Source organism: Neopelma chrysocephalum, unplaced genomic scaffold (genome assembly GCF_003984885.1).
Source record: "Neopelma chrysocephalum unplaced genomic scaffold, ASM398488v2 Primary Assembly neopelma1_43, whole genome shotgun sequence".
Classification (NCBI taxonomy): domain Eukaryota; kingdom Metazoa; phylum Chordata; class Aves; order Passeriformes; family Pipridae; genus Neopelma; species Neopelma chrysocephalum.
Window position 1 is genome coordinate 3,823,666 of NW_020897702.1, and position 23,729 is coordinate 3,847,394.

A 23,729-nucleotide genomic window follows, 5' to 3' on the forward strand; every position below is an offset into this window, starting at 1 on the left:
ATAAAATAGATCCTTAAATCCTGGCATTGTAACATTGGATCAGAATTTAATTTTAGACAAATGGTTATAGTACATCGTATTTATTTTTTTTCAAGACAGCCAGTTATTTTTATAACATTAATGACTTCACAGCAGAAATTGGTTTATGGTCATGTTCTGCATGGGAATTCTATGCAATGTACATTCAATAAGAAGTATTAGAAGTAGATTAATAGAATACTTGTGAATATTTAAACAGTAACTTGAATTTTTTTTGTGTGTTCTCTCACACAAAAAAGATGAGGATTCTCTCACCGAGAGAACTCACTATGAATTTGGTGTTTTAACCAACAGCCAAACAAGTGATAATCTGGAAAAAAGCCAAACAACCAAATGCTTCATATCAGAGTAGCAGGTTACAGTTTGTCACCCTTTTCAGTGGTGCACAAATCTAGAATCTTTTCATGATACCTGTCTACCTTGTTGCAAAATTACTGGATCACTTGCATCTTTGTAGACACATATATAATCTCAGAAGCCTTAACAATACCATTTGTCTTGCTAAAAATCCTACAGAATTAGAAGTACTTGATTTTTCAAATTTAATACTATGATATCTTTGGAGTCTAGAAACTAAGGCTCCTGTTCTGTATGTTTTTGTGCACATACTTAACTTCTTATCAGTGCCTTCCTGATGCTAAGAACTTCAGTGACATGGAAAGAACATCACTTCTTTAGTGTAAGCCTTTGGTTTAGTCCCCTTATACTTAAAGAAAACACGAAGATATGCTTTATAAATGTAGTGGATAATTAAAAATCAGAAACTAGTTACGAAAAGCTTAAAAACTGTTAACATACTCCAAACAGGAACAGCAGTAATGAAAAGGAGGCTTTTGCTTCAGTGAACTTCTGAAAGTTGAAATGCATTTCAATAAAATCACAAACCACAGAATTCACAAAACTGAATTCATTCTGGAGATAATGCTTAAATTTTCTTGTCTTATTTTACAGTATGAATGCTATGAATAGTGCCCACAAGGTACGATTTTAAAATACTTTTTTATAAATGCTACAGAGTTATAAAAACTGAGGGCTTTGACTTTATTTTTAATGTAATTGAACAACAATATATATTCTGAAGCTTATTAGGCTTTCCTGTTGGTGAGAAGAGGTTCTGACTGTACATGAAGTCAAACTTTTATTGAACACCATTCCACAGAACCCAAAGTAGGACAAGAGCAAAACAGAAACCAAGTTCAGTGTTATTCATAATAATGCTTACAATGTCTATAATACGGATATTGAGAGCAGCAAGGGTATTTTTTTTTAACTCTTTCAGCAGAACTGTTATTGTTTCACCTCTGGTACATGGACAAAACTGGGTTTTCTTCATAGGTCAGGATTCCTGTACCTGAAGAGTAAGAAGGTAAAGTATTTGAGATTATATTATTTCAGCAAGCTGTTAACAGTAGTTTCAGTTACTTGTAATGCACACAAGTACACAAAAATACTTGATTTATCATGCATCAAAAAGTCTTAAATGTTTTATATCAATTTGTTTGTTGTTTGTTGGTTGTTTTTTTCCTGTTTTTATCTGATGGGTGGAATTTCTGAAAATATTCAGCTCTGCTTTCTAGATGTGTTTTCTGTGAAATCAATGAGCTGACCTGAGTGGGAATAAAGGTTGGTTTATCTTTAGTGAGACAAAGTTAAGTTGTCAATAACTGATGTTGAAATCCCATCCTTGAAATGTTAAGTCTTTGACATTCAGTGGGATGAGAATTTAAGAAGAGACTACTGGGGACTCCCGAGCTACAGTTTGGGTAAATAACTTCTTTGGAGGAGGAAATTAAAGGTTTCTTCTTTTCAAAATTATGATAATTAAGTAGTAAAGGGTGCAACTTAAATTATAAATACTTTCCATTTAACATTTAATTTAAAATAGATATGCCTCTATTTGTGAGAGGATTTGTTAGTTGCAGTTTGAGCATTATATAGTTATCTAACATTTCAGCAGTACTGTTCCCAAAGAGTACTTCTATACTGACACAGAACATGAATGTCTAGTGCTAATTCCAACCACATTTTTATTTTGTTTCCAACAGGTAGCTATGAGTGTGTAGCTAGTTTAACTACTACAGTTTCCATTTTGTAAAGACAGAGTTCCCAGTCTTTTGGTAATGCGTGCGTAATTTAGAAGTAACAGCTTTTATATTGGAGAGTAAGTGTTAGGGGTTCTGTTCAGATCATGGGATTAACTTGGTTTGTTTCCTGCTCCAGCTGGTCCCTCCTTTCTCCAGGGACAGGGACGGGGTAGCTCAGTGTTTTGTGTTGTGACAGCTCAGTATAGTTTGTAACCTAGAGCTTTAAAGTCACCTGGAACTTGCAAAGTACAGTGGTGTAGCAGGTACTGCTACCTCAGTAACAGAGACAGGAAACATGGAGAGGAACAATGGCAACAGGAACTGTTATGGCCGTCTCCAGTAACTTGTCCTAGTTAATCATCCAGGGTCCTCCTTCACTCTCTGTTTTTGGGAGAGGAGGAAAAAGTGGAAAATTGTTCCATAATTTTTAGAGAAAGAGCAATAAATTTTCGTAGTTAAAACCAAAAAGTTCTTCTTCTATGTGATCGTATTTCAAAGAGAAAACATTAAAGATTTGGGGATTTGTTTTTAAGACTTATCCAGTTTCAACTATAGAATTATTTCCTTGCCTTCTTCAAAATCAGAAAGATACTATAAAAGATCAGAATTTTGAGATCAAGGTCAAGAATAAAAATGGAGAGTATTTTAAGATAAAAGATTACAACAAATCAAAGAAATACATGTATTATCTTTTTAGACATTTAACTTCAATGAGCCATTAACATCAATGAGATAGATTTTGGATTTCCTATATTCAGTTCTATAGGCAATATAGAATGTGAGAGAAACAGGTGCATCTGGAGTAGATCATCTGGTTTAAGAAAGTAAGCAACTGTTCCTGCCAAGCAATTGGTTAAACAAAACTATTAAAATACAAGTGGTTTTATAGTAGCTTTCTATTTAAGTGGAGGAAGTATCACATGCTTGTAATAAGTTGCGTGTTCATGGTGATGAAAAATACAGGTGTTTTTTTTTTCCACTCTATAGAAATCAGTGATCCTTGTCATTCTTGCTGTGGGAGATACTAAAGGATTGGGGGCAAATTTCTGCACCTCTTGAATTTGTAAAGTTATAGAAAATCTGAGCAACAGTTACTTAAATGTTTTTTATAATTAAAAAAAAGTCACATAGCAGACAGCACATTCAATCTTAGAGAAGTGACATATTTTAAGAGACAGTTCCTATCACTGTAGGTAACTATACGCAATTAGCACTTTAAAATAGAAGTATCTGTGCAATATATAAGCTCAGACCTCTCTCTGTGGCTAACACGTTGATGGATTAGTTTTATGGAATATCTTAGTTCCATTCCATTCCTCCTTGGAACACAATTAGCTTCCTGCCCCCTGAGAAAGACGCATCTTAACTTGTTCTTGGGACTTGTGTTCCAAGAATGTCTGAGAGAGGACTCATTGGCTGTGCAAGCTGATATGTAGGTTACCTTAGGGCTTAACAACAATGACAGGACTTTTGGCAGCACCCAACATACTATGCTGGTTTTGGTTCCCAGCATCATGACATTCTTTTGAGAGCAGGCCCAGAAATTTGTTATCCTGGTCATCAATATCCAGCTTAAATATTGTACTCTTCAATCCCACTATTGTAGTGTTGTCATATTGAGCTGGTTGGTTACATTTGTGAAGGAGGAGACTCTTTTTCCCTGTCTGCAATACAGCTATGGGAGTTCCAGGGTCTTCCAAGAGAAGATATCTCATTCCTGGCATGCTCACCAAGAAGAGGTGATGAAGCCTGTGTAGTGCCTGGAAGATTAGCTTCATTATCATACTGTGGAATGAGTTATTATGTGTGTTATGGAATACCATCTTACAGGATACAAATACTGTCCTTGTTATCAAATGTAGAGTCCAAATCTGTACATCAGAGAGGGATAGTCAGTGACTTGAATTTCAGTTTCTGCAGCACTGTGAATACAGCAGTCATTTAGAGACCTGGCTTTGAGACTCAAGATACTTCGAAAGGACAGTGGTTCATTTTAAGCCAGTCTTAAATTAAGGGACCAAGTATTTCACCTTGCAGATGGGTGAAGTGCCCTCTGCTTTGGTTAAGTTAAAGACTCTGGTTGGGGACTTACCTTTTTGCTCATATCTACCCGTTGTTTTCATGACTACTTCCGGAATTGATTTACTCTCTAGCTCATTGGTGAAGTTGATGATGATGATGATGATTCTTTAAGCAATGTCTGTTTTGTCAGAGCCTTCTGCTTCCAAACACCATGTGAGAGTGTTTACTTTAAAATCTTATCTGTTTCTGTGACTGTTTTTTTCTCTACTCCATTTTTAGAGGCATTGTCTTTCATTGCAACTTGCTGTGGACTAACTTCCTACTGTATCATTTAGTCCTGGAGACATCAGTCATATATGTTCCCACCCTCCAACCTTGTTTATCTGACTATGCTTCACACATAAAGGGTAATGAATAAATACTTATACTTCCTGGGGCAAAATACAGGGCCAGAGGCAAGTGCTATGTGGAGTGAATTTCCTAAGCATGTTTTATTCAGCAGAATACATATCCAAGATTAATCTCACCTTAGTAACAACAAAAAGAGGACCTCTGAGGATTTGGAAAAAGGATCTTGGCTGAGGGATCTGGGGGGAAAAAATGTTTCGAATCTCCAGGAAAAAGAATGATTTTCCTCAGTTTTCCCTTGGTGGGAATTTTTAAATTTCTATTCTATTCTATCCCATCCCAACATTAGAAAATTCTTCATGGGTCAAAAAGAGCAGTGAAGTTGATTTATAAGTAATAACTTACAGTATTGAATTCTTCACAATGCTTTCTGTATGTAACAAGTATTTTAGATTAATTTGTTACAGAATTTCATACCATTGAGAAATTCCAATTTCTGTATATAATGGACTACATTTATTGGCAGGTCTTTAAAGTGCTCTGTTAATTATTTGCAATGAGATAATTTTTCTAAAGAGAGATATCATGTTTATTTAACATTTTCTATATAAGTACGTCCTTCCTATTAATTTATGACAGGATGCTACTATTATAAGTATCGTATTGTTGATTTTTATTTTCCTTTTTTTTTTTTTGTTCTTACTGAGATTGAGCAACTAGCAAACAAAAAACCACAAACTTTAAAGTAACCTCAGTTTGCAACACAGATCCATCTGTAAGATGAGGCCAAGTTTAAGCTATAAAAAAAAAGTTACTTTTTTTTAATAACTAATTACCTACCAGTACATTCTATGTGCTAGCTAGTTTATGGTCAATACAGTTCACTTTTGATAAGGAAGTTACAGTTTCAGTTAAAGATTCCTAAGAGCAGGGATCTTATTTTTGGGGGAGATGGAGATAGGGAGACAAAAACAATGCATGTATGCATTTATCTTGAGTCTGGTTTGGAAGCTATTGTAAAACAAGTCATAAGTAAGGAGGAAAATGCATTCTTGTTCTATCAGGTGATTCTGGTGCCTCAACTCAGTTGTCTGGGAGTTACCATTCATAGTGTCCCAAGGAGAACACAATTTTTTTTTTCTTTTTTTTTCTTTTTTTTTTTTCTCATTTAAGGAATACTTGGAGAAGTTTGTTCCTTTAGAAGCAAAAAAGGTGACTTGTTTTTAACAGCACAGCCTGAATTCGCAGATACTGTTTCAAACAACCAAATAAAGTATAGATGTTGGTGGAAGTAATATTGTGCAGCTGAACTAAAGGGATTTTGCTGGATAACTACTTGCCTGTTATTGTCATTGGCAAGTCAGAGGTAATTTCCAAAGCTGTAGTCTGGCAGAGGACGAGTAATTGCTTTATGTGTATTTTTCAAGCCAAAACACACACTTTGCTTTTACCAGTGTTTTTACAAAGATTCAAAATTACCACAGCATTGTTGCTGAAAAAAAACAGTTCATTTAAAAAAAAAACGTATTATGAAAAGGATGGTGACACCTGAGTGGCACACAGAAAACTTGTCAGCTGAACTCCTGAATCTGGCAGAAGTTCAAAGTCTGATTTGTCTCTAGTAATTCCATTAACATTTCAAAGGTTGGTGATGTTCTGGGAATTACACAGGAGGGATTATTTTTTAAGTTAAGAATTAGTACTCCAAAGCTTCACCTGCGCTAGGAATATTGTTGCTATCTTGCAAGAGGTAAATGGACTATATGTGAGACACTAAGTTCTCTATCAGACATTTTTCTACTTTATCTGTACTGACATAATTAAAGTATCAGCCACCTTTCCCTGTAGTATGAATAGAGCTGTATCAGTATAAAACTGTATATACTGGTAGCATATTTCCACATAGAAGGAAACAACCTAGGAGAGCTGGCCCAATTCCAGAAATTGTTTTTAATTATGTTGCAGTTGCTATGCCTGTATAAACTATTTGTATTGGAGACCTTATACCAGATGAAAGTGACTTCGTTCTAGTTTATTTGCCCTTATCCGTACAGCCCCATAAAAATTTACAACACCTCAGTTTTCTAGATTTGATTTGCCTTTGTGGGCAAACTTGCTCTTTACACTGACTTATCTCCATTTATGCTAGAGGATATAAACGGTGAGTGTTTTGACAATGAAAATACTGCATGTTCCTTTCTGATATAAGCCTAATCTGTTCAATTAATACTAGAACAAGCACAGTTTACTGTGAAGGTTGGAATATTTTCGTCTGGCTGCGTGCACCAGAGTCTGTGGAGCAGCTGTCCCCAACCCAAATCCTAAAAACTCTCTGTTATTCAGAGTGGAACACAATGTTTTACGTACTCCTATCAACTTTCAACTACTGTTTTACAGATCAGTGTCTTGCCTCACTTTTCTACTGTGTAAATGAATCTTGTCCAGTATGTGTTACCTAAGAAAGAATTAGGAAGGTTGAAGTCAGAATATCAGAACTCGGATCCCATGTGAATAAGGCTGATCTGCATGTACTTGTTCTATAAAGATATTGTTGAGCAGATTCAGATGATCTCTTTTTTAAAGCTACAGGAAAGATCTTTGATCCCATGTTGAAAGGTGGGGAGGGGATTGTGATAGGGAAAAGTCTGAAAATCAGTATAACCCTCTGCTCTAAGCCTGGGAGCAGTAAAGAAAGGACCTTGTCAGAGTCTAATTCATAGGAACAGAAAGAGCCAAAAGCCCAGGGACCTTTGATCATTCAGAGAACGTTCACTAGCTTTAATTAGGTGCTGTCTGTCCTATGCTTATTGACTGTTTCTTTCACCCTCTTGCTGTCCATTCTACCTCTTTACTTCTGCTTCATTCCTGCTTACTATGTACGCTTCCCCTCACCCGATCTGCCCACCTTACCCTGTATCTCCTATTTTGTTTGCAAGCAAAAGCCACCGACAAAGTAGAACTACTGTTACATTTACTATGGTGCTGCTGTTTGTGCTCTGTGTGAACTTTTCCCCCTGTTTGGACTGTTGTTTTTAATATGCTCAGGGACCTTTTGCTGTTCTGTGTATATACACTATCCAGCATAATGAAACTTCAATTTTCATTAGTCCTTAGAGGACCTTAACAATGATTAAGAATAATGTTCCTTTATTCTGCTCTTTTATTAAAATCATTTATAGGCAAATGACCACCCTTAATGAGATGAGGTATATGAGATTTCATGGGGTAAAAGGAATTTTACTCTTGCAGTTTTTCTATAGGTGAACTGGTGATATAAAAGTATAATGTTACAACTGTGGTTATGTTAGTGTCCAGCATAATATGATGAACATTTCAGAATTAATTTTATATTGACTATGTTTGCATTGCACTTGCAGTGGTTTGCAAATTGCTGTTTGGTTTTGCATGTCTTACAGCTATATCATTTGCTTTCTAGAAACCATGTTGGTAGGTGTGGGTTGCTTGTCAGAAATCTGTTCCAAAGCTAGAGTGCGAAGCAAGCAGGGTACTAATGATGAATATGAATGGATATCTTAAGGATAACAATGGACAAGGCATCTTCAAAAGCAGTGGCGTTCTGGTAAGAATTTACATGTAATTTATTAAACACTACTTGATAATTCTCAGTAAAATGTGTTTGTGTATCTCTCTGAAGATTTGTGTGATGAATTTTTGTTCTAAAATGTGAAAAGTAGAAGGATTGCTCTATATCATGCAGTATTTTAAATTCTGAAGCAGTGTACAACAACTTTACTTAGCAGTGACTTCTTGCATATAAAAACAGTGAAAGCATCTTTTTAGAAAAGTAAGTTATTTTAGAGAGGCAGTTAGTGGCCATTTATGGCTCACTGTTTGTAAGCCTGTTTCTCTGAATATTTAGAACTGAATATTTTTGAACTGTTATTTTAGAAAACCCAGCTTTTTCTTTTTTCACTCAGAGTATGTTATAACTAACCCCTGGTGGCATATTTCACCACTACACATGTAACTGTTCTAACAGGCATTGCATCCAATTTTGCAGGAGATATGAAACACGTAATTATTGACAAACTAATCATAGCTGGAAACTTTTAATCCTCATATAGGTTAAAAAACATATAATGGCAGCATGCTAAATTACTATACTGATACTACTTAATTGGAAGTTTCACAGTGTTTAAATAATGTACACAATTAGAAAATGCAAATAGAAACACCAGTGAAAGTGCTACTGTAACTGTACTATAGTAGAAGTGATTCCTTTTAATTTAGTATTTGAAATAACTTAGGCCAACAATTCTTTACAGAAAAATTCTTGTTTTCACCAGAGCCAAGTATATTCATACCTGTGTATATATTGACTTATTGAAATCCACAAAGAATTTGTGCCTCTTTTTCTTCCTACTCTTTGAATCCCACTGGTGGTTGATATTGCAGTGGAACTGATCTGGTAGCAGCTGGCAGTTCTTAAAGCTTCTTTGTAAGGGTATTTCGAGGTGCTGGATATGTATATGCTATGTAGTAATGAGCAGCACAGACACTGAGTGCTCTTCTGATGAACTAGTTTCATAGCTGATATAGCTGTTCCAGCAGTGCTACTACCAGTGACACTGGAGTTTTGACAAACTCTAAGAACTCTTAATTTTCTCATGCCATGCAGAAAGCTATGGTGGCTCAGGAGTTGATTCACAAGCAGATTAGGCATTAATCGGATAGAGTGTGTTGGTCAGAGGGTGATGGTTAATGTCTGAGACTGGTAACAGCATTCGGTCCAGTGCGTGCCTGTCAGAGGCCTTAGCCCTGTTAGAGGCAAGGATAAGGAGCTCAGATGCATCCTTGTGCCAACACGGATACTTCCCATGTGCACACGATGAGAGCAGGAAAACAGTAGTGTATCCTTCGGGGGGGCAGAGTACCAGCTAAGCTGACAGAGTCCAGCTACACTGTGCTCAGTTGCACAGTATGGACATACATCGTAACAGGTACCTAAGGCAGCGTTAATTGAAACAAAGTATCCTCACTAAGATACTGGGAGAGGAAGTACGGGGAATGCCTGGTGGGTGAGCTTAAGAGGTCTGTGCCAGACTCCAAAGGTCTGATATAAGTGTGTAAGTTAGACCCGAAAAGATCAATGTAAGCAGTCTCCTTATTTGAAATTAGGTGGGTATGGAAGGTGACTAATAGTGACTTCTATTTAATATCCTTTTCTGTAACTCTCAGCTTTTCATTTTTACTTTCTAGGTGGGAGGGAGATAAAATCTGGCCCTCAAAGTGCTGTTTACTCATTCCAGTGCCAAAATGCAAAACACAAATCAGCAACTGTAATTTTAGGGCATACTAGGTTCCTTTAGCTGCACTGTACAAATATGCATGTTAGATATATGAATATAAGCTTAGATACCTGTTTCTATGTATTTATAAGTGGGTTTTTAAACTGTTGTAATTCTTTAGGCTAATATAGTAACTTGGGATGAGGAAGTTAGGCTGCTTACAACTTTTTTTTTCCTTTTTTTTTGCCAGGCTAATCTTTCACTCAGATTCATTGCACGGCAAGTATTTGGTTAGTTATTTTATCTTTCTACATTTTAAACCAACATATAAGGGGGGAAAAGGGAATTATATCTTCTTAATTTTAAATCCCTCAAATTCTGAAGGATGATATCAATGAAGAAAAATCTAGGTTGCAACTTCCATGTCATAGAGGTATCTTACCTTAGTTGCAGTATTTATGAAAGTCAAGCCTGGAGTGTCTTTTTCTGTTGATCTTTTCTAAGATGACTGTACTGACTGGTATTCTTTCAAGTAAAAACAGTTAAGTGATTGACTTGTAAAACAGTTGACTGCCGTTTACTGCTTAATTCCTCTTTTGCTGAATCATTTCTGTGATATTGACTTAATTTGTGACACTTTAGTAGGTGCAAGCCTGAGGGGGAAAATGTTATAGTTCTTTCACAATTCATTAGTTTGTGGATATTTATGTTGTTTCCATGCTGAATGACTCATATGTTAAATGAACACGCCAGCCTCAAGGCATGCCCTCACTATTGCAGCCCACAGTGAAACTTGATGCCATCACGCATAAAAATGTGGAAGATGCTCTTATGCCCATTAGAATCCTTGAGAAGTTTTGTGCACTTTGGACATGTGTGCTAGCAATTACTCAATATACATTCTTTCAAAAAGCTGTGCTTTACCATGTCTGATTGCTCTTTTTCACACAACTTGCTGAGTTTGTAAGCTACATCTGTCATGTGAGCGTAAAGTGGAACTGAAAAATAGTGATTTTTATTTTTTTTTAATAAAGTGGCACAATTTCAGTGTATTCATTTCTGGACTATTTGATGAGAGACTACAGAAGTAGCTGATTTGCATTGCCACCTGTGTATTTTTAAAGTATTTAGACAGATTCAGAAATTGTTCTATTTGGGAAGTCAATAGCACAGATCTAATGCTCTCCACATTGTAAAAACACTAATTAGTATTAGATTGAACCATTTGACCCATGGTTATCTTAGCTCTCCTTGAATTTTGGCTTTCTTACCAATTTAATTTTTCATTGTTCTATAATGATGTGAAAGACAAACCAGATTTACCTATTGATAACATCAGATAAATTATCACTTACATCACAGAAGCTTCACACCAGAATGTTGCAAGAAGGTTCTTTAGTATCTGTAATAGGGAAAGAGATGCACACTCACAACAGTGAGATGAGAAGAAAAGTTTTGAAAAGTACATGAAGTAAAATTTTTCTGATATTGTTTTGAATCATTAGGACAGTTGGGCGTTTTTCATGTGCCAAATAATATTAACTCTAAGCTTGAATTGATTCATATATTGAAAATATGTGCATGGCTGCAGAATTTTTGTTCTCTGGGTGACAGAGCCATGGTTTTGATAAGAGTAAGACATTGCTGTGACAGGATAGATACAACATATCACAAGTCAGGTATTCTGGCTTTTAAATAATGGTCTTGTTCTACTATACATGGTATGTAGTGGAGGAGTTTATGCTGGAGTGAACAGATACATTCATGGGAAGACCACTCTTTAATATAAATTTTTTACTTAACACTACTCATGGCTGTACATTGGGTGTGACTTTTTCTGTTTATATCCCTGTTCATTTTCAGGAGGAGGTTGTGATTGCTCACCTAACTCTATTGTCACTGATGTGGAGCTTGTCTGTCCCATCCCTTGTCAGGTTTAGGCTTTAAGACTGTAGGCACATTAATAAAAACTATACTCAACTATTAACAAAATTGATCACAATTTCCACAGGAAGCACTGGAAGGTAATAAAAGTAACCATTTCAATCCTGTTTCTGATTCTAGCAGTCGAGATCAAGTCATCTCAGGTCACTTAAGTGTCTCACTAAAATGGTATAAAACAAATAAAGATGTAACAATCCTACTGTTTAATCTTCAAGTGATGTCGAAGTATAGGCAAGGAGAGGAAGGAGGTAGCAAAGTGAAAATACATCAGAAGTTACTGCTCTGGCCATGCTGATGTGTTTGAGAGGATGAAGTGTGGGGTGCAGAGGGTGGTATCTCTGCCTCTTATATAGCTGTATTTGCTTGTAATAAACCTAAGTAGCAAGAGCAAGGCAGAAAGCAGACATGTTGGTACATTCCACATGCACAGGTGTAAAAGCTGCCTCACCAGACCGTACTTCTTGCAGTCTTCTCTGTTCTGAATCTTTGGCTTGTCAAGAGCCTTTCTTGGTTTGCTAGGGAGATCCTGGAATCTTGCTTGTGTCTGCTACAGCATGTGCAGTTTTAGTCCTGCTCTCTCACTTTCCCACCTGTTTCAGAGCATTTTTTTTCTGTTCCTGTACTGTGTGATGAAGATGAGCAGCTCCAAGGCAAAGTTTAGGCGCTGAGTTTTGAGGAAGAAAATCAGGATTTCTTACAAGCACAGAGGTGCATCGATGTCAGGGGCTGCCGGTACCTCTTCTTTTTTCTGTCGAATCCCTCAATACTTTTCTCCTGGGGTGCTGTTTTCACCCGTGGCTGTGCTCAGCTCTGCCAGTCTCCGAGCACACGGAGGTTTTGCACGTTCAGGGGGTTCTCCGTGAGATCACTGATCGAGCCAGCGCGGCCAGAGAACTCTCCCTGGGGATGGTCAGGGCGTCGCTTCGGTGCCTCCGGCCCGCCGGGGGCCGCGGCAGCAGCGGGCGGGAGGCTCCTGCCCGAGCTCGGCGGCATTAGGACCCGGCGGCTTCTTCCTCCCTCCCTCTTCCCTCCCTCCTTCCCTCCCGACGGCCCCGGGGAGCAGCAGCCGCCCGCAGCCGGCCGGGCCCGGGCCGGGGCCGCGGCCGAGGGACCTTTGCCCTCCGCCCCAGCTGGTGCCTGGGGCGGGCGCCGCGCCCGCTCCACACTGGCTTCATGTCAGTTTTCTTCCGCGCGTGTATGTAGCATAAACTTAAATCGTCCTTTAGTGGTTATACAGTGGATTGTGGCAAGTGTTCGTGTTCAAAAACGTGTTTTGGCTAATATTAAAATACATCCCATTTAATACCTACACGATATTAACTCTACAAGGCAGATATTCTACTTTCACTCCAACTACTACGTCTGCTGCTGAATTCTTTACAGTATAATATTTAAAATAAGACGTTAAAAATAAGAGTTCTGACCATTGAATTAAAGTGGAGCAGAAGCTGATATATTATCTGACACTTGGCTTCTATAGTGCCTGTCAAAAAGTAATGGCTCTCTTAAACTGTACTTAATCATCAACAACTTCAGAAATGTCTGTTTCGGTCCAGAAACTTTTATTACCAAATAAATAGCTTTGATACTGTTGGTATGAGCAAAGAAGTGCCCTTAACAAGAAATTCCTTCACAGCTAAATGAAGTTAGTTTACACCTTCTCCCCCATTAATTTAGTTTATTGCTATTACCCACTGTTCACTTAAAATGGGAAAAAAAAGCATGGGGCAACTTTGCAGGTAAACGTACAGTGAAGTATATTTCAAGTTATGTACATTCAAAATGTCCTATCAAGCATATAATATCTTTAGAAAAGCAAAATGTTCCTTTTATTTTAGAAAGTGTGTTATTAAAATGATCGCAGGCAAAAGCTATGCAACTGAAAGGCAAATCTGCCAAGTAGCAGTTCATTCACTCAAATATGCAGCCTGTGAAAACAGCAAAACAGAGTAAGTTACACAAGAAGAATAATTTTATGTTCCAATATCCTGGTGGTGAATGATCTGCTGCATTCAGAACATAGATGGAAAGGACGTATGTTGCCTTTTGGGTTCAGAAATTTTATGTTGCCTTTGTGCAACCTGTTAGCTTGCTTTTATTTCAGGCAGTTTTTCTGTCATTACAGGCAGCAAGGTCTTCTTAGACTCATAGCTGCCCATTGACTGAAATTCCCTTCTCTGCCAGAACCAGTACCCATGTCTACATTTGAGTATCACCACATGAAGTTCATGTAGCTGTTTAAATTTCTCAGTTTCTTGTGTCCTAGTATAAGCTGTATACTCTCTGTCCAAGAAAGAGTTCCCAGGCAGTCTTTCTGGTTCTGTGTCCTCTATATTATTGATGTTTTGAGTCTTCATTTATACCTTCTACTGTACTGCGTGACGCTTCAGCCATTTACTTCTGCCCTGTTTACCTGCCCTAGCCCCAGGAAGTGCCAACTTCCCATTGACATTGCTGACAGCCTCTCCTGTTCCACCACCTTCAGAAAATATAATATTCTCTTCACCTTCTCAGATACAATGGGAAAAAATCAATTAAAATATATGAAGCCACATCCTTACACACTCTTTCATTTTTACTATGCCTATCCTAGTAAAATTAGGACTCGCTGCTCTTTGAGAAAAAATTATAATTTTCTGTATGTTTTTGTAACGACTAATACAACAGGGCAGTGTGGTTTTTAGTATGTGCAGTGAGAATATGCATTTCAAACTAAACCAGGATGATCTAATCAAGATAACCAGGCAGTAGAGTGGTGGCATACTAAGGATTTAGTGCTTAAGCTGATTCTAGCTACCTTGTTAGTGGGTGATCAGTAAGTAGTCACGTTTTGGGTGCTTGTTAGCAAGCTCTGTGATGAGAATGCTTGTTAAAATAATTCTTTAAAAAAGTGGTAAAGGGAAAACTGTTCAATGTCATGTCTTTGAAGAATAGACAAACTTCTAAGAAGCTGGCTGTGATTGTAAATCAGGGAAAATTGCATTTTAGGTAGAACCTGCAGTGAAGGAGAAAATGAGTTTATAGTCGTGCTGTTTTTCATTTTTTCATGTATTTGCCTTTATTGCTTACATAAAAGCTTAATGTGTCCAAACTTTAGTTGTTTCAAAATCTTCTAGTTATGACTATACTGTTCTTAATGAGCTATTAATAGCATTTAATGCAAACTGTAGGAAATGTTACTGTAATGTGAATAAAATTTTAATAGTGAAATCATGTTGCGATTCTTTTTCTTGAATTGATATTTTTACACAGGAATTACCATATTTGCTTAAACCATAATACAGTTTCCTGTTTCACTAGTAAATACATCCTAATGCTTCAATTGATATTAACTCCAAATAAGTTGCTTCCTGATTTCTTCACGTAGTAACTGGTTTGATATATACTATCATCGATAGCGACGTTGTATTTAGATTAATAACTGAATTTCCTTGACAATCAAGATGAATGGATTACAGATGATGTGAAAAAACATTTCTTCTTACGGTTTTGTATTTTCCATACTTTGGATGTTTCTTTGTGTTGTTTTCTTGTGTTGTAAGATAGCAAGCATAGAAATGTCTGATCTGATCTCTTTACAGCAATTATTATTTTACATGTCCATGCATAAGACTCTAGATTTTAAACTTCCTAATTTCTATTCCTAGGAATTTTCCATTTTTATTATTGTCCATATTTGAACCCTATCCAATTTTTTAGTACCCTTTTGGAGAAGGGGTGACTTGTACCTCATATGGGATTTTCTTTTTCTGGTAAGGTCAGAGCATTGATTTTTATAATCCTATTACACTGGCTTTCTTCTAATTCTCTTCCATTGTTTAAGCTGCCTGTTTTATTATTCTTAATTTGATTGTAGTGTGGTGTTGAGCAGAGACTTTCACTAAACTGCTGAAGTGGGCCCTGGTTCCTTCCTGAGGCCAAAGCAACTGGTGTACTTTCCCGCTATGGCATAACTGACCTAATGAACAACTGCATTAAACAGAGGCAATCCTACCACTATACCATAACATAGGACCAAACACATTTTTTTAATACACGTTGTAGTTAACTATTTGCTATTAAAGAAATTTATTATAATGAAATCAATCATTTAACCCAATATTTTTCCCTGTTTAGATTTTGATCAGGTTTTGATCTATGATTGCCTGTGTCCTCATTTTTTTGTTTGCTTGCTTCAGGATGCATTCTCCTCCTGCTTTGGGCTTTGAAAGAACTTTTCTGTTATCTAGATCATTAGATCTGGAGCAAGAACTAGATTATCATCAGTAGTGGTTGTTCTATTCTGTTTCTTTTTTACATGATGCCTAGTATGGCTTTTGCTTATTGTTTGTGTTAGGATAAGATTTCTACATTTGTGTGGGACTCCTATTTGATCATTCAACTGATTTCTTGAAGTTCATTGTTTCTTCATAATGTTTTATTATCCTTTTCCCAGCAATAAGCATGTTTTTGGAGACCCTGAGAATTTCTTAGCATGTAAGGTATGTCACTGGGTTTTGCTTCATAATTTGGGGCTTTAGGGACCTTTTTATGTTACTGAAATCTCTTTTTTAATAGGGTAGATTTCAAGTTCAGTAAGTTTAACAGGGAGAAGCGTACATTGTGGGGCATGAACTCTTCACATATATGAAGGGATTCCTTCCATTTCTTACTTTTGCTTTTAGCAGTCCTACATTTTACCACTTTCTCATCAATTATTTCAGAAAATAGCTTGTGACATCTGTCACGCACATGACAAGGGTTTCCATAGTTTGTTTCCTGCACTCTGTTTTTTCTGCCAAAAATTCTTATGTGTCCTGGATCCCCCTATACCTTCCCATCACTCTTATTCTCCCCTCTCTTCATTTGCTGTGTCGAATTGTCTTGAAGATTTGCCCATGATTCACACTGGGGAGAAAATAGCTGGTGCCAGCCATGAATAGAATCCAGCTCTTGTTATAGGATTGAGGAATTTAGGAAATACCAAAGCTGAAGTTGATGCACATAGCTGTGCATCATCTACCAGGTGTGTGTGTGTAATTTTGTGATAACTCTATGATCAGGTACTGTTTAATAAAATACTGGTTTGTGTAATTGTAAATTATTAGTTCCTGTGATTTTAGGCACCACACAGACAAAGGCTGAAAAGATTATCTGCAATTTTAAGTGCTGGCAATGTAAATACAATACAGTTGAAAATAGAAAATATACACTAATAAATATAATAATAAAATATATAAAATATAGATGAGAAGGGAAATGCTAGTAGTTAGGGGGAATATTCATACTTTAGGGATCCAACTCAGATACCTAAATCAAAAGACTGATCTGCCTAGGCTATTTCCACAGCTTATACAGAGACTCCTTCAGGGAACATGTTTGGAATGTTTCAAGAGTTCTTCCAACCAAATCACTCTCAACAGGAGCCTCTCCACTTACTGTATAGTAGGACATGTCTCCTACATCTCACTCTTGCTTACTTTAGACACTTAAAAATACGTGATATGTGTATAAATGCTTATCACACGTTTTGCTCATAGGGGCTGTAGGGTCATGTTAGTAAGCTGAATTTCAGAGAAAGCTTTGAACAACAGCAATGCAATATGTTTTCAAATATTTAAGGGAGTTACCATAAAGTGTAAGGTATAAAACAGAAAAAGGCACAAGAAATTTGTGTGAAAATACAACGTGTGGGTGAGAGAGGAGCTGGAAAATGGACTCCTGATGTAAGAAGCATCTCTGAGTTTGATTTTTTTACCAGTAAGAAGTGGGGGGTTTTGAAAATGTTTTAGCCAAACACAAAATAATAATCAAATTAGACAGTATGATCTAATGGTCTTTTAAGCTTTATGTTTCATGAAAATTGTCCCAGCTTCAAATGGGAGTAAACCACAGCTGTCTTCCTGACAGTGATTAAGGAGCAGTAGGCGTGGTGGTGAGAAGCAAGGATGGGCCTTGAAACTGGAGACAAGAGATATTGCAGAAGTAGCCAGGGAGAGCTGTGGAGACTGATGTGTTCTCCAAGTGATCAACTAGGAAAAGGGTCTTTGCATCAGTTTTCTGTGTGAATGCATGCAATATTAGGCTGTGTCTCTCAAAGTCAGAGAGAAAAAATGTTGCTGAATCAAAATGGGATGAGGATGATTAACCTGATTGTTCGGAAGACTTGAGAAAAATACCATCTTGAAAATGTTGCACTGAAAGTATCTGCAAATTATGAATATGAATCTTGGGATTTGGAGTATATTTGGGATCTAAGGTGATGCTAGAGTTATATGTCTGCGCAATAGGCAGGATGATGGTGTGGCTATGCAGCTTTGTGTGTCACCACCAATTAAGTCATTCATATGGAAACTGTATAGATCTGTCCTCAAATACAATTGTATTATTTATTATTAAGTTCTTCACTCCTACAATTGCTTCCCACATAATATTGCTTAGAATATTTCCCTACCTGCCACAAAGGGCTGGACATTAATTGTTGAGTTCGATTTGTAATGTCATGGTGGGGTGCCTAGAATGAAAAGATGTGTTTTGCATTTGTTGGGAAGCCACTGATCTTTTCATTTGGTTTATAGTAATAGTGAACACTGGATACAGTAATTTCTTTACAATTAAATTATTAAGTTAAGTCTTCTAATAACTATACTCTGTAGTACTTCATTAATAGGTAACTGATTCTGTTCCTCATCCTGATACTACCTGATGATGTAAGAATTCTCCCCAAGAGGAGGAAGCTTTCAGTTTGCTTGAAGCTTTTATAGTCAGGTTCCATACCAGCGACAGTGATCTTTTGTTTCCCCCTTCAGCACGTCCCAGAACTCACAGGTTGAGAACGGAGACTGGAGAAAGGACAGAGGAAATAACATCTGCTCTTGGCTAATTTTCCACTGGCATATAGTCATATGGGCATGGTAGCAAACAGGTATGAATTAGAATTGCTTCTAGGTATTTCTCACTTAAACCAGAGATGAGGCAACTTTAGTATCAAGGAGGCATAATCTGAAGAAAAAAAAATCAAACAGCTTTTTATTTTCTTTCTTGTTATTTTTATAATAGGTACATTTCCACCAGATGTGGAGATCTAAACTGTTAATGCATTTTTGCAAGAGCAAGAAGAAAGGTTGTCTTAGGCATCTAGTAGTTAGGTGTCCAGATTATAAAGTTAACACTTGTAGTACGCTCAGGGAAGAGACATTAAAAAATTGCCTTTCCTCAGAAATGTAACTCTGGGAAGGAATTTGATATTAATAGCCCATCAACAGTTTCAAGTTATTCAGAGAAAGACTAGTGATAGCCAGGTAAGGCAGTAAATTACCCTTTGCCTGCTAAAAATTTGTGAAATCATAAATTTGTGAGCAAATGTGCCCTGCTTGCATGCTCAGCTCCCCAACCATGGTATGTTTACAGAGCAACAGCCAGGTTTGAATCTGTAACTCTTTTGAGATAAAATAACCAATATCTGCACCATTAGTGCGGTGTTATAGGTGCTTTTCCATGTACCAGTTTCGGACATGCATGTGGTATGTAAGTGGGAATTCAACATTAAAATGGAAATAAAGATTTTGATATGTATCCTGAGCTAGCACCACCAACTCTAAGAAGACAAAACCATTACCTTTCTTCACAAATTTTGGAAATCTCATCTGCCTTGCATATCTATGAGTTTCCTTATATATAAGTAGTCTAAAGTCAGTTTCTCATCTTGGCAAAAAGGGCTTTAAACGTCCATTAGAAATAATAGCAGTTTGAGTCCTTACCTCTCCATCAGTGCTATAGGCAAACCAACATCTCATTGAATTTCATATGTTCATGTCCTCATGTATCTTGAGATAATTTTTACACTTATTAATTTATTTTATACAAAGGATCTTGCTGCATCTGAAGCCATCCTGTAGGAGATACAAAAGTAATCAGAGGTAGTTGATAGTCTTGAACATTTTTATTGTGTAGAAAGTGTGTTCATATTGATTTATCTGGTTACATGCTGGTCTCTGAAGGCATAACTCTACTATAGTAACGGGAAGAATGGTATCATACTCCTGGACCTCATTCTGTCTTTGGTCTGGCTGTCTCTCAAAGAGGTTGTACCAGTGAAGGTACAAGGTGCAGCAACATTTACAGGCGTGGTGAATTGGCTTTTACACCCTCCTGAGCTGACAGATAGCCACGGGAAGGTCATAGCTAGAGAGAAAGCATGGACCCTTTCTTGAGGTGGATGAAAAGAGCTGGTGTTGAAGTTTGGATGACACGATGCTCCGCAGTGTAGCCTGTGAGTCTGTGTGCTTGTTGCACCATAAACCTGATATTCCTGTAGTGTCTTTGCTGCTGCTGTCACACACTCCTGTTGTACTAAAGTATATTTCAGTGGGCAAACCTCATTATAAAGGGTTGGAAACAGTATATTTTTTCATTGGCAATTGTATGATACTAGATGCATGCTACCATGGGGTTTTATTGGAATGTTAGGGAGAAACACTGCCAAGCTAGAACTTCTCACAACCTTCAGATAGGCATAACAATGACACTTTCTATAGAAATATTATTACTTTCTCTAAGTTCTACAGTGTTTTAAAATATGGGGAGATTATCTCATGTTAGTTTTTGCCACCGTGTTACTAAGGGGCTGAAAATCTACATGCCTGGAAATAAGCTGATGAAGATAAATATATTACCTCTATTGATTTTAGACTACTCTCTTTTATGAAAAATAATAAAACAAATTATATGTAACTCTGAAAAAGCAGCAGCACGCCGGAGGTGAGCAAACACACTGCAGGTACTCATGTTTGCTTGAAGGGAAATACACTGTGACCAATTAATGCTGTATAAGCCTCTTGTTGTAAGATATCACTGTAGTCTTTCCTGTAGCTGCAGCATTTTATGGTAAAAATGTAGATCTTGTCGTGGTCTAGGCACTCAGATTATTTTTCTGTGACTAGTTTGGTGTCTCTTTAATTAGACCTGTGCGCAGTGTTACCTGATTTCATTCTCTTTCTGTTTAGATATTTAGACCCTAATCCTGCCACTGGATTTGTTCAAATGGACCTTGATAGCTGTGGGGCCTGAGTTGATGGGACTCCTGGATGACTGCAAGTTCCTACTCTGAAGATCTGATTGTAGGCCTGAACCTAAATTTTTATTTCCTTCCCCTGTCTACCTGCTTCTAATTGATGAAAATTATCCAAAAAACTGTATTATCTCTGAGTCTTATGCACATCACTTTAGTAGCATTCAGAAACTGTGTGCTTGGGATGTTGTCAGACATTGTTAAAATATTTGTGTTCTGTCATGTGCCAATATCTCATGATTGCTCTGATTACTGTGTTATATTTTTACATTTACTGTCTTCCTATCTAAAATGGAGATCATCACCTGTGTTTTCAGTCATTGTGGTATTTCTCTTAACTCAGATTTTTAAGTCAGAGTAACTGTTGAAACTATTCAGAACTTTTTTCAAGATGTGGGTAGATTTGTTTTTTCCTTGGTGGACACAGAATATATCTATTTTATTTTGCAGACTTAGCCTACTATTACTGAAAACTTTCAATATGATGATACTCTAATGCAGATCAATAAAATAAGTAGGAAAAGGCATTAACTTTTACTAGATCTCCTGTTGCTTTTCTATTTCTGTGGCTGTGATTACATGACATACAGCTGAGAGTGAGGATATTTTTATTTTTTTGTGAGCCAGTGAATATCTTTTGATTACACTGAGTGCTGTTCCCTGTGTATTCCATATGACCATATTGCAGTTTCACCGAGTGCTAAAGTTATAGCCCTGATAGAAGCTGGAAAGGACTTTGCAAAATCACATTAAAAGAGTTTGAGAGGGAAAACAGATCTGTTTCATCTCTATGCATGTTAATATTTATTTTGTATATTTTTTAAAAAGCAAATACATAGCAATATATGATAATTAACATATTAAAAGATCAAAACTTTCTCTGTATATAGAGAATGAGAAAAACCTTTTTTATTTTGTTAGTTTATTACAGTGCTTCTGTAAGCACTGTAAACTAAGATCTTCACAGTATTTGATGAATTTTTGCATATTCCCAGAACAACAGAAAAGCACCACTGTCCTGTTTGACCAAGGAGAAAACTGAGCCACTCATTCAGTCAGTAGTAAAGTCAATGATATTAATTGGATTCTCCTGCCTTTTAACCTTTTGCCTCCGGCTCCACTTTTCCCTCAAGAGCCAAACCTTCCATTATCATCATCTGTTTGCGTTTTTGTGTGAAAGGCCCAAGGTGTTACGGTTTGGACTCCCAGAAAATGAGGAAGACAAGGTTGGTGGCCATCTGCCAAGGTGCTTGGTTTGACTTGCTTCTTGCTCACAGAAGCCGATGGCAAAGGCAGAACTGAGTGTTCCTGTGTGGCATTCAACTGCCTTAACCACATGCCCATCGCTCTCTTCCTGTAGTTGTCTGTCTTATTCTTTGCATAACTCCTAGAGCAAACACATATACCAACCTATAAATAATCTAATTCGATACACAACCCTGATTCATTTCCTGAGCTGCATGTCCTGCACACACAGGGTGGCCGCGGTCCTGTGGAAAAATTCAGCAGGGTGCATGAGGCCGAATACTAAGGCTGTTAAGTATTTAAACTTTGCAATGAAATGGCGTTCCTTTTGATGTAGCTTATTATAGATATAGCTTGAAGTATTTTTAACAAGGAACAAGAGAAAAATGAAGGCTTTTAGAACTGATTGTAACAGTTTCCCTGTCTGGCATGTGGACGTGAATATCCAGCTCAGTGAAATACAGAACATCAGCCGATGGGAGGAGGCTGGCCACCTCTGGGAAGGAAGGGAAGGAAGAAGGCTGGGTAGTAAAAGCCAGTTTGCTTTCGAGTCTCAGGGAATATTTGTGTGGCATTGACCCTAGCTTTTTAGCTTTTGTTTTCTCTTCAGCATTTCCGGCCAAAGAAACTGGCTCCTTCAGGATTGCTCAGTGCTGTAGACATTGGGGGTGTTCCTGCAGTCTGCAATATAATTTAAATGAAGAAACGGAAATCAAAGGTGGGCTTTTCTCCTGTGTTCTTCTGTTGGAAAATAAGAGGAGATGCTCCCAGAGTCTCCCAGTTCTCTCCTCAATGAATTTCAGGGGCGATCCATGTGATCCTTGATTTCACAAATAGATAGCAAAAACTTTAATAATAGAAAATACTACTCTTGACTTGCCCCTTTAGTCTTCTTCCTAGTCAAAACGTAGTGGCCTGCTGTGTTTCTAAGCTACCAAGGTGTGTAGGCTTCAGTGCCAGAGCAGTCTTGTTGGGAATCACAAGCTTATGTCTCTATCTTTAACATTAGACTTTATTAGGAGGATAAGTTTTTTTCAGAGAAATCTTGCCAGACTGTGGGTTCGATTTCATTTGTTAATGTCTACCTTATCTATTGATGGCACTTGAGATTTGGTCACCAAGCTAGTGATTTGCTATGAGGAAAACAGAACAATCTCATACTTTGCTTTTGCGTGCTTCTCCCTAGGATATGCAGTCTTTCCCCACAGCAAATTCAGATGTCCTGTAAACAGCTCAGGTGGGAAAATTTGTTCAACCCATTCACTGAAATTCATGAAAATCAAAATGCTTGCAAAAGGGTATCAGTTCCACTGTCATTTTGTTGAAAAGGAAAAACACTGTGGTTTTTTAATAAGTGTCAGTTTTCATCATTTCACAGTTGTATAGAAATTGTGGGACCAGGATGAAACAGTCTTGATACAAAAGAATCACCTTAAGCCAGTATCTCAAGTCAACACTTTGTATCGTGAAACCATGGCCTGAAACTGCTGCCTGTCATATCAGATAATATTATCATTGATTTATAATGTTACTTCATCTTACGTATTTTTGTAACCTTTTGGCAGCGATGGGGTTTTTTTCTGTTTTGTTTTTTTTTTCTCTTGGTTTTGGCATTAGGGGTCTTTTTTGGAGAGGAGTGGGTGGGTTGGGTTGGGTTTTTTTTACCAGCACCTACTGGAGCCCTGATCCATGACTTGGCTTCCAGGTACTAGGATAATACAAGTGGTAATCATGCCTGCTGCTAAAAAT

The 23,729-nt window shown here is 37.3% G+C and overlaps 2 long non-coding RNA genes across 11 annotated transcripts in view; one reads left to right on the top strand and one right to left on the bottom strand.

Annotated features, from left to right (window-relative positions):
• LOC113964985 overlaps nt 1–21,507 on the top strand; it is a 33,651-nt gene extending 12,144 nt beyond the window's left edge. For 5 of the 10 annotated variants that reach the window (XR_003533378.1, XR_003533380.1, XR_003533382.1 and 2 more), the window contains 5 exons: nt 1,319–1,405; nt 7,930–8,073; nt 15,334–15,438; nt 16,122–16,167; nt 20,671–21,507. This is a non-coding gene — a long non-coding RNA (uncharacterized LOC113964985). Of the gene's footprint in view, nt 1–1,318; nt 1,406–1,736; nt 1,803–4,424; nt 4,553–7,929; nt 8,074–9,992; nt 10,033–15,333; nt 15,439–16,121; nt 16,168–16,555; nt 16,692–20,670 lie in introns of all 10 variants that reach the window. The other 5 variants (XR_003533385.1, XR_003533386.1, XR_003533383.1 and 2 more) reach the window with 5 other exon arrangements.
• On the bottom strand, nt 65–12,680 carry LOC113964987. Its single transcript, XR_003533389.1, has 2 exons — nt 12,277–12,680; nt 65–1,390 (listed from the first exon to the last, which is right to left on the bottom strand). It is a non-coding gene; the product is annotated as an uncharacterized LOC113964987 (long non-coding RNA).
• Nucleotides 21,508–23,729: the final 2,222 nt, after the last annotated feature.